This window comes from Rhineura floridana, chromosome 16 (genome assembly GCF_030035675.1).
Source record: "Rhineura floridana isolate rRhiFlo1 chromosome 16, rRhiFlo1.hap2, whole genome shotgun sequence".
Taxonomy (NCBI): Eukaryota; Metazoa; Chordata; class Lepidosauria; order Squamata; family Rhineuridae; genus Rhineura; species Rhineura floridana.
Window position 1 is genome coordinate 14289195 of NC_084495.1, and position 12152 is coordinate 14301346.

Sequence of the window (12152 nt, forward strand, 5' to 3'; positions counted from 1 at the left end):
TGCCTGTCTGTCTGTCTGTATTGTTTAAAGGGTAAACTGGAACAAGAGATCCTCAAAAAGGCCATTAACAAACTACTTATATGGTGGTGGGACATTGATGACATCTTTATGGTCTGGACAAATGGTAAAGAGAGCTTAGAACAATTTAAAAATTACATCAACTCTATCCATCCATTTATTAAGTTTACATTTAATAGTACAAATGATACAATCCACACATCCCTTTTTATGTCCTTTTTACCATTGAAAACAACAAAATAGCCACTGATCTCTGCAGCAAACCCATTGATGCCCACACCTAGCTAAACTGGAAATCCCGCCATCTTATGCATATAAAGAAAACACTGTGTATAGCTTAGCTCTGAGAATCAAACATATTTGCAACAGTGAAGATAAATACCAGAGAAGGATCAGTGAATTTAAAGAACACTTTCTTCTGAAAAGATATCCTCCACATATTATCAATTGCAACATCCACCAAGCCACCAATCTGTCCAGAGAAAACCTCCTCCATCATACTGAGGTGTCAAAGAACAACGGATTCCATTTGTGGTAGATTTCCATCCAGCATCTCCTAACTATCACCTAGCAATCAAGGAGAGCTAGCCAGCTAGCAAACTCTGGACATCTTGCTAGAGCCATCAACAAGCCTCCTGTTGTAGCATTTTGTCAGCCTCCTGATTTATGCAGACTATTAATGACAGTTGTGCTTAAGCCACCTATAAGTAATCCTGGGTCTCATCCTTGTCACTTCAAATGCTGTCCATTCCATTGGCGATCACTCGTGGCCAAGTAAGATTGTCTTCCAGGGTAAGATCTCTAACAGTGGGTCCGTAAGTGACTGTGGAGGCCAATTCTGGATCCACACAGCCTCCCACAGTGAGGACATAGGTTTCCAGATGGAAGATGATCACAATGAGGATTTGCTTGACGTGCCTTCCACTTAGCTCGTTTGTCCCTTTCGCCCTGTACTCATGCTTCTTCTAAGTCCATAGCACCTTTGATAATGGCCGGCCTCCAATTGAGATGCTCATGGGCCAAAGCTTCCCAGTTCTCAATGCTCATGTTACATTTTTTTATATTACCTTTAAGAACATATTTTGCTGTCCACCAATATTCCATAGTCCATCCTTAAGTTGGGAGTAAAGTAGCTGCTTTGGAAGGTGATCAGGCATTCGAACAACATGGCCCGTCCAGCAAAGTTGATGGTGGAGGATCATTGTTTCAACACTGGTACTCTTTGCTTCTTTCAGTACACTAACATTAGTCTGCCTATCTTCCCAAGTAATTTGCAGAATTTTCCGGAGGCAGCATTGGTGGAATCTGTCAAGAAGTTGGGAATGATGTTTATAGATGGTCCATTTTTAACAGGTGTACAGTAAGGTCGGTAGTACAATGGCCTTGTAAATAAGCATTTTGGTCTCCCTGCTAATATCCCGATCCTCAAACACTCTATGCTTCATTCAGGAGAATGCGGCACTCGCAGAGATCAGACAATGCTGAATTTCAGCGTTCATGTCAGCTTTTACAGAGAGATGGCTGCCAAGATAAGAAAAGTGATTGACATTCTCCAGCGTCACACCATGAAGCTGGATTGATGGTGCTACAGAGGGATTGGTTTGCACCTGCTGATGAAGCACTTTGGGTTTTTTTTGATGTTAAGCAAGAGGCCAAGCTTTTCATATGCTTCTGCAAACATATGCTTCTGCAAAGACATTTAGGATAGTTTGAAGATTTTCCTCTGAATGTGTGGAGACTACATTATCATTGGCATATTGAAGTTCTACAACAGAGGTTGTAATTACCTTACTTTTTGCTTTGAGCCTACTGAGATTAAAAAGCTTTCCATCTGTTCGATATGTGATTTCCACCCCAGTGGGAAGTTTCCCCTCAACAAGGTGTAGAATCATGGCGACGAAAATAGCAAATGAGGTCAGAGCAATGACGCATCCCTGCTTGACGCCTGATCCCAATTTGAATGGATCACTTTGAGAGCCATTGTTATCCAAAATTGTCACTGTCATGTTGTCATGGAGGAGTCACAAAATATTCACAAATTTATCAGGGCATCCAATTTTCAGAAGGATGGTCCAGAGAGCAGTTTGATTTAAAGGCCTTAGTCAGATCAATAAACACCATATACAGAGGTCGCTTTTGCTCCCTGCATTTTTCTTGAAGCTGTCATTCAGTGAAGATCATGTCCACTGTCCCCCTGGAAGGGCAGAAACTATTTTGGGATTCAGGGAGGATGTCTTCTGAGATAGGTAGGATCCTTGCAAGGATTTCGCCTGTGGTAGCTAGAAGAGAAATGCCTCGGTAGTTCCTACAATCTGTTCTATCACCCTTCTTGAAAAGAGTGATAATTATGGCATCCCTAAAGTCTTCCAGGATCTCCTCCCTCATCCAGATTTTTTCGATGAGCTTATGAAGTTGTTCTGTAAGTTCAGGCCCACCTTCTTTAAAGACTTCAGCAGGTCCACTAGCTTGGTTATTCTTCATTTGATTGATGGCTTTACTGACTTCATCCAAATTAGGGGATACTGCAAGCTCATCTCTAATTTGTTGTTGTGGGATTTGCAAGAAGATCTCACCACCCACATAAGAGTTATGATGAAGGAGGCCGTGGTAATGCTTTTTCCAATGCAGTGCAATAGATTCTTTATCTTTTAGAAGTTTGGTACCATCTACTGAACGTAACGGATTTGTACCAAAATTTGTTGGCCAGTAGATGGCCTTTGTGGCATTAAAAATGCCCCGTGCATCATGGGCATCTGCAAAATGCTGTATTTCTTGAGATTTCTTTATCCACCAGGCTTTCTTAAGTTCTCTAGTTCTTCTTTGGACCTCAGCCTTTGCACTGGCATAGATGTTTTTCTTAGCAGCACAGTTAATGCCTTTTTGCCAGGCTTTCCTTTTCTTATCAATGATATGTTCAATTTCACTATCATTCTCATCAAACCAGTTCTGATCAAACAGAACATGACCTACAGGTCCTGCAATATAATATATGCCATTGAATACAAAAAAACAGGATGTCATATCCAGTACATAGGAAAAACTACAACTGATTTACTCACACACTCCAGAAACCACAAATCTACAATCTTGACCAAAAGAGTAGAGCAATCAGTTGCAAAACATTTCAACACTGAGGGCCACAGACTGTTGGACTTCTCTATAACAGCTGTAGAGATGCCAACAGATCCAGCAGCATTGACTAAGGGGGAGAACTTTTGTATATACTCTCCTGGCCTTGACCTGGAGGACAATACAAACATCAATTAGCTTGTGCAAAGGAAGCCCTTCTGAGCATCCCATATTCAAAGCTTTATAACTGCCAGCAGCTGATGAAGGTGGAAGCTGGAACACTTTGGTAGTACAATAAAAACGCTTTGGAATTTAGGGCACCATATGTGTTGTCATTTCCACAGACACACACCTTTTATCTGCACAATTTCCCTGTAAGGTAGGCTGGGTTTTTTATTATCATAATGGATTGACTGAGGTAGAGATACTTTATCACACACTAAGAGTAAAACAAAGCTGTTTTTAGAAGCCTTGTTTTCTTCCCCCCAACCTTTCCTTATAAACTGCCGTGGCAACAATAAACCTCAGATCCTCTGGATACTTTACAGCTGATAGGTAACCAGTGCAAGTCCTGCATGCAAGGTGTTTATATGCTGGCAGTACTTTGCTCCCACAAGCAACCTAGCCACTGCTTCTGCATTAGCTACAGCCTTCAGACCAACCTCAAGGGTAGCCCCGCAATGAGTGCATTGCAGTAATCCAACCTTGAGGTTACTAAGGCATAGACAACTTTGGTCAAGCTATCCTGATCCAGGAATGGCTGTAGCTATTTTACCAAGCAAAGCTGGTAAAAGGCACTCTTAAACACTGAGGACATTTGTGCCTCCAGTGACAGGGCTAAATTCAGGAGCACCCCCAAACTATGCACGTGCTCTTTCAGGGAGTGTGACCACCTCTAGGGCAGGAAATTTACTGAGTTCCCGGATCTGGGAGCCACTTACCCACAGAGTTTCCATCTTGCCAGGATTCAGACTCTGCTTATTTCTCCTCATCCAGCCCACCTCTGCATCCACACACCAGTCTAGGGCCTTCTCAGCCATTCCCAGTTCAGATGTTACAGAGACATAGAATTGGGTATCATCAGCATATGGATGGCACCTTGCTGCAGATCTACTGATAACTGCTTCCAGAGGCTTCATGTAGATGTTAAATAGCATTGGAGACAGTATAGTGTCTTGCAATAACCCAGAGCTCAAGAGCCAGGGGGCCAACAAACATTCATCCAATGCTACCTTCTGGAACTGTCCCTGGAGATAACACCAGAACTGCTGCAAATACAGTCCTCCTGATACCCATCTTCCATAGACAACCCAAAAGGATACCATGGTCAATGGCATCAAAAGTCAATGACAGATCAAGCAAGAATACCAGGATTGCACTCCCCAAGTCCTCCTCCCAATAGAGATATTCTGGTCAACTAGATGCTTGTTGGAAGCCTACAAGCAGAATCTGAGGGCAACAGCACTCTCCCTACTTATGATCCCCGAAACTGGGGCTCAGAGGCACAGTGCCTCCGGCAATGGAGTTGCAACACTGCGCATAGAGGTGAACATAATGAAGTGCAGGATGATGCAGATGAAACAAAGATTGGAGTGATATTATCAGCAAAGCAGGCTCCAGAAATGTTACACCATCTGAACTTTCCAACTTTTTTCAGAGGCAGCTTCATATAAAGCACATAGAACACTTTCTGTAGTAAGAGAGTTTGCTTTTGAAGCTGGATAACGGGACAAGTAACAGAGCAAGATTGGAATGTGCAGTCAGTTTTATACCCTCCCCAACCAGAAAGAAAGAACAAAATTACTGATTTACCATTTTTCGTCTTAGACTTATATATCATCCACTTAACAGTGTGCTTTATTATTTTTAATAATTCCAAATGAGTTCAATGCAAGTCGAATATTAATACTATGCTGTGATCAGTATATATGATCTCCATTTATTTCCCATTTCCTGTTTGTATTCCTTTGTGGGCTTTTTTAATTGCCATAGCTAAAAGCACTATTGCTATTTTAAACAATCACGGCAAAGGGAAGGGGGCAAATCCTGTCCTATTTCTTGGTTTTATACATGAGGGGAGGTTGGCATATTCTGGGGTCTGTAAAGCCTTTATTCTGGTTTGCCATAACCCACAGCAAGTTGCGGACCTCACATATTCAAATCTGAAGGAACCCACACAACAGAGGGTACTTCAAGCACCAGCTGACCTTGCGAATCTTCTGGGTTAATTTCCTGTTGCAGAAACCTCTCCCTCTCCCTACCTTTCTTGTACAGTCCTGCTACCAGCTGTGCTCAAATTAATGTTTAAGGCCCAACCTGCACTAGCCATTTAAAGTACTATGATGCCACTTTAAACAGTTGTTGCTTCCCCCAAAGAATCCTGGGAACTCTAGTTTGTTAAGGGTCCTGAGAGTTGTTAGTAGACCCCTATTCCTCTCACAGAACTATTATCCTAAGAGTAATTTAACAGCAAGTCCCTCTTCTCAGAAAACTCTGGGGAATTGTAGCTCTCCGAGGGGAAATAAGAGGTCTCTGAACAATTCTCAGCACCCTGAACCAACTATAGTTCCCAGGAATTTTTTGAAGGGATTCTTTTTATTTAAACACTAAATATATATTGCAGATAGGAACTTTAGGTCTTGTTTCACACTCTTTAGTAGGGTTCAGTCAAAATTTCTGACAGCATTTTTGTGAGAAAATTTATAGATGCTGTGCTGTTACAACCTGACCCCTTAGAAAAGGCCACTTTGGAGGATTTTCTCTGAATATTCTCCACCATTTTGTGAGGTTGGTCCCCATCCCAGTGCCGCTGCCGTCGCCTTCACTTTTAGCACAGTCTCCTTCTCCTTGACCCCCCTGAATGACTTCAGAAACAGTTTCCCCAGACTGGGTATTTATTTTATTTTATTTATTTCTTACATTTGTATACCACCTTTCCTCCAAGGAGCTCAAAGTGATGTATATGGTTCTCCCTTCTGCATTTTATCCTCGTAACAACCCTGTGAGGTAGGTTAGGCTGAGAGACAGTGAATGGCCCAAGATCACCCAGTGAGTTTCACAACTGAGTTGGGGACTTCAACCCTGGTCTCCCAACACTCTAACATTACACCACGCTGGCTCTCAGGCATAGCTAGGAGGTTTGGCTACTTTATTTTCTCAGTGGCAATGTTCCTCTTGCCTCCCTTTGAAATACTTTCTTTTCTTCCTATCTATACTACCCTGAACACGCCTGATCTCATCTGATCTTGGAAGCTAAGCAGGGTCAGGCCTGGTTAGTACTTGGATGGGAGACTGCCTGGGAATAACGGATGCCGTAGGCTTTTCCTCCTTTGACAGCCAGTGTGGTGTAGTAGTTAAGGTGTTGGACTATGACCTGGGAGACCAGAGTTGAAATCCCCACACAGCCATGAAGCTCACTGGGTGACCTTGGGCCAGTCACTGCCTCTCAGCCTCATGAAAACCCTATTCATAGGGTCGCCATAAGTCGGAATCGGCTTGAGGGCAGTACATTTACATTTTATTTTGGGAAGCTTTGCTCCTCTTCCTGATTCAGCATCAGCAGGTCAGCAATCTCCACTGCCTGCATAACACATCTGGGAGCTCTGTCCTTGACCTGTAGCTTCATTTCTCTGATAAACATGGTCTAGTTCCATCAACTCCAGGACCTTGTCTCTTAAATCTGCCTTGGCACCATATGCTCATTTATTCAAGAGATCCATCAATCTCACCCTAAGTTCTATCAAGGACCTATGTGATTGGGGTTTCAGGTTTCTCAAGTGCTCAGGACCCAACTGAAACCTTCTGAACAGTTTCTTTAAGCACACCATATTCACTGCAGCAGAGCTTGAAAAAGTTATCGAACTACAACTCCCATCAGCCCCAGCCAGCATGGCCACTGGATTGGGCTGATGGGAGTTATGGTTCAAAAAAGGAACTTTTCCAAGCTCTTTCACTGCTCCTGCCTTTTGGCATACTGTCATACATCCCTGCAACCTCACCTCTAATTAGGCTGGGAATGTACCTCATGAACGGAGGTCTTCATTTCTGTGCAGCTTGTTCAAAAGTAGACAAAAAATGTTTGGTGCTCCTTTCTTGGCCTGTAGGCTGTAAAACGCTTCGGAGTGACCTGGAAGGGCTGTCACTCTTCAGTTGTAGCATTTCTCATCCATGCTGGTGTTGGATGGCTCCTGGAGTTCCAGATCCTTCTCTTTTACCGGGAGATACACTGAACTCACCTGCTCTGGACCTTCCATGCCTTTAAAACCCACTGCTGCTGCTGAGAATTCTCAGGTCTACAATATCTTTCCCTTCTGCCAGTAGACCCTTGGCCAGACACCTTTCAATCAGTGCAGCTTTATTCATGGACATGTACTCTGTTATGTCTTCTAATCTTTCTGGTCCTTACACCATAGGCCTGAAAACAAAAATAAGCACCCTTTTGCTCCTAAGGGGAGGACCTTAACCTAATATTCAATTGTCAAAATGTCAGTCTGGGTCCACTGCTTTCTGGAACCCAAATATTCCAAAAAACACCACTTACTCAGATCACACCATTGTCTTGATCCCACTGCTTTGCTACCAGCTGTCAAATTCCTGGATATTATTTTATTCCTCCTTATTTCCTTTATTTCTCTTTATTGTTTATATTAAACATGAAAAAATGAGGATGTGAGACAATTCATGTCAAAACATTGAAATAATGGGCATAATGTTTCTGTTAAAAACATGAATAGTTGTGATCCTCTATGAAGAGATGAGGAGTTCTGTTTGAAATGATTACTGTTCAAAGGACTAGGTGGTTCCATGATGATGTCTGTTCTGTGGACCTGTAGTTCAATGAACTATATCTGCTTGCTAACAACTATGCATTCATTTAAAAGGGTAAAATGTTTTAGAGGTTCTGTGATACCTCGATAGACCCCAGACCGACACCTTGAAGCTTTTAACAGCTGGCAAGCTTGGAAGAACAAGGTAAATGCTAGAGAAAGTGTGGAATAATTCATGAAATCCTAAAATGTTAGATTCTTAAAATAATCCTGCTGACTCTCAGCAAGGTTCGCAAGGTATACCCATAAGGTTAGACTTAATCCTGGGTTAACTAAAACATAACTGGGTTAACTAACTTGAGTTAGAGTTGGTGAGATACTGTGATTCAAAGAGGGGGGTAATGGACCCAAACGTTCAAGGAGAGTTTCCTGAAATGATTCCACACCCTCAATTTACTTTGGAATAAATTGAACACAATGGGATGGCTGTTTAAAACACTTCAGACACCTTTCAGCAAGACTTCTTCAACTACTGCCCTTTCAAGGCACTTTCTAAATAAAGTGAATTGCTGGAAGAATGATTACCCCACTCTGTAAAAATGTGTGTGTTTCTGCACATATTCAGTTCCTACCAGCTATCTGTGTAAAATATTTGGTCTGGACACATGTCATGAGTCCTGTGGAGAACTCTTGCCAGGACTGGTCTGAGGAGGAGGCGGCTTGGGATCCAGGGGAGGGGTCCAGTGGTCTGAGCATTGTGGATGAGGATGTTGGGGAGCCCAGTAGTCTTCCTGTTGACAGTTCCTCCTCTGAATTAGATGATGACATGGATGAAGAGGTTGAGCACCATCGGTCCCTCCAGTTGCACCACCCTCAGCGGCCAATCTGCAGTCAGGTTCACCTCTTATGACAGGTCTGTCCATAGCTCAGGATGGAAGGCTAAAGGAGGCTCTGGCATCCCCATCACCATAGATGTGCCATCAGTGGCACAGGCATGAACAAATTCAGCCCATGAGCCAGCCAATCCATGGAAGTGCCCATGTGCTTGTCAAGTCCCGAGCGGAGAGCAAAACCCTGCAAAAATAGCTGTGTCTGCCCTGTCCTTTATTAAGGGGATTCAGGGGGCATGTTGAGTATTGCGATGACATCTTTGCTTGAGTAGCCATGCTGCTTTCTATCTTATACTGTTGTTAGATCTTGTACGCTATATCTTGGCCTATGTTCAAATCGTGTGCTAACCTGTGGATTAAAGCCCCTGGCAATAATCATGCCATGAGTCCTGAGTTGGATTCAGTTGGTGGGAACCAGGACACAACACATCTGCACCTAAACATCTGCGGTTTAGGGGACAGTATAACAAAATAGTAATTTTACCTACAGGAGGCTTCCATTAAAGGAAGTGAAAAAGGACAAGGGGTCAAGGTATGGTTGTATAGTAAACTTTGGCAGATTACTCTGTGTTCAGAAACAAGCTCTTCTGGTATGTGAATGACTAAAGGAAATGTTAACTCAAATATGATGCTAGGGGCATCTTTTCCTGCTCCTGTTTCAGAGAACAAATACCTGTCTATCCAGAAAAGCTGGCCCAAACTAGCACATTTAAACCAAATTCCAAGAAGCTAATTGTGTAACTTTGGACCATTTAGCCGGGGCAGTGGAATGCCCATGTAATATACAAGAGAGCAACAAAGACTATATTAGAACTTTTCTAGAAAATGAAGGTTATTATAGAAAATACAACACAATAGCAATGAAATGTTTAACCCATGAGGGCTTCTGAGGAAGGGGGAAAGAAAGAGGAAGTGAAAAAAGAGAAAAAAAGAAAGTGATTTAGAAAATTGTTCTACCATTTTTCTGAAAAATTGACAAATTAAAACAACCAATTTTGAGGCAAGTGAAGCAGTGTCAGAATGTTCATTGTTGTTTTGAGATAGCCCTAAAATGAGTCTCAGTTGAGATTAGGGATGAACTAGAATTATGCCCAATTCAGATTTGGTACCAAATTTCCCATTAATTCATTTATTCTCAGTTTGCTGAGGATTGCATTTTATTGTAGAAAATATTTGAAAATGGACTTTAAAAAAAAAGAAGAATCCACCCCTAAAACATTGATTTTAAAATAACATCAATATTTCTTTCAAAACTATTGATATTTCCTTCAAGATATCAATATCTTTAAAGGAAAAATCAATTTTTGAAGGACATATCAATATTTCCTTCAAAAACTGATTATTTCTTTTAAAAATACTGATATTAATTTCAATATTTTTTCTGAGTGAAAAAAACCACGGATTGGTAAAAGCAGTAGATACCAGACTGCTAGATCAATGGGATGCTTTTGAACTGGCACAGGCCAACGGATCCCATCTCTAGTTTAGATAAAGTGACTTTGTGATGGCAATATAAAGGTTGACTCAGTGACTGACTGGACTGCAGAGAACCTATGGTAGTGTATTCTGACTCCTTCCAATGCTTGAATAACTTTTGTGTGAATGGTTTGTTATATATGTTTTACGTGCACCTGTGCTTTCAGGCAGTGGAGATTTAATTTAGCAATGCTAAATGGGCCAAAGGTAAGGTTGGGCATTAAACTGAACAAAACGATTTGGTTAGTTGACTAGTACAATTTATTTAGACTGCAATCCTATGCATGCTTATCTGAGAAAAAAAACCAATAGCATACAATAGGGTATAATTCTGAATAAAAATGCATCAGATTGTGCTATTAAAGCATGAACTTTATTAGAAAAAAAAGCAATTTAAACATCAACAGGCTTGATACTTATGCTAATTACAAAAACAAATTGGTTAACTGGTGCTATGAAACACGGGAATTAACTTTTTAAAAATAGTAATAAATTACAACTTTCAAAAATATTGGACAAGGCAATTATGATTGTGAATGACTCACTAAAAAGTTATTTTTGGTTTTTTGTCCTGGAAGATCAGGGTCAGCATATAGTATCTTTAAAATGAAAATGAAACAGAATAAAACAATGTAATAGCAATTATTTGTAAGTTATTAAAATCTTCAACTGCAAAAATCATAGTCTGTTCTGGATCATTTTCCTCTCTTGAAATGCCTTCCTCTTGTACATGTGTCATGCTGTGAAATGATATCTTATCAGGCTGTAATTGTATAATGACATAGCATCTCCATGTTCCTGATTTGCTGCCTTGGCCACATGATTTGCTTAACCACTTTAGTGATATCACTGCAACATGTGCTGGCATGCAATGTGTCAGTGTTTCTGCTGTGGAACCTACTTGGTTGCTTATGACTGCATCTGATTTAGAGTTACTAGGTGTCTGGTTTTCGGCCAGAGTCTCTGGTTTTTTGGGGGCCCTCCAGCTAGCACCCCTTAATCTCCAGACTCTCAGCTTCAATTAAAAAAAATAAAAAAGTTTCTAGGTGGTCTGGTTCCCGAGATATACACCAAAACATCATCCACCCCCCACGACTGTTTAATCTATTTAACTGATACGACGCTGAAGTTGGTTCCTAGTTCCCAGTTCTTTATTTGCTTGAAAGTTCAAAACACTAAAAAAGTAGAGTTGACAACTACAGCAACTTCAAACCAAACTTAACATGTCTCTGAACCCCAAAATATATGTTGGGGTACCCTGTATGATATATCATTGTGATCGGGGGCTCTCCCCGTCAAGAATAACAATACATTTATGCAATCAAAATCATCAGGCTTCTGATGTTATCATAAATACATAATGATGTCATAAAATCATAAAAAATAAGTAACTGGGTGTGCCCACCCCAAAATCTGCTCTGGGACAGGACAAATCATATACCCCAAGAAAGGGGAGGATGTCCTCTACGAGATGCCACTGCGTCCCACCTGGCCCAGAGCTTCTGCTGAGCTCAGGGCACAGAGGAGGGCATCTATGCAAAATCAAAATGGACAAAAACACATAGAAAAAAATAAGTAACTGGGGGTGCCCACCCCAAACTCTGCTCTGGGCCAGGACAAATCATACACCCCAGGAAAGGGGAGGGTGTCCTCTATGAGATGCCACTGTGTCCCTCCTGGCCCAGACCTTCTGCTGGGCGCAGGGGAAGGATGAGGGCATCTATGCAGACAGAAAGCGTAGAGAATCTTCTTACTCGTACTCATTTCTCAGACCTCTTTCTGAAGTGAAGGGTCTAATCTGTAAAGAAGTTTGGAGCAGCCACATTAAAAGATAAGGGCAGGGCATTCCAGGCAGGGGGTTGCCAACCCTGCTTGGATATGGATGTCTTTGCAGAGGATCCCTAGTCAAGCTTTACCAACAGCACAATCCAAA

General features: G+C 41.7%; 1 protein-coding gene and 1 pseudogene across 3 annotated transcripts in view; both read left to right on the forward strand.

Moving 5' to 3' along the window:
* Nucleotides 1-12152, forward strand: part of TENM1 (teneurin transmembrane protein 1) — an 897331-nt gene that overhangs the window by 53571 nt on the left and 831608 nt on the right. The window lies entirely within an intron of this gene.
* LOC133371578 (5S ribosomal RNA) lies at nucleotides 6291-6407 on the forward strand (annotated as a pseudogene).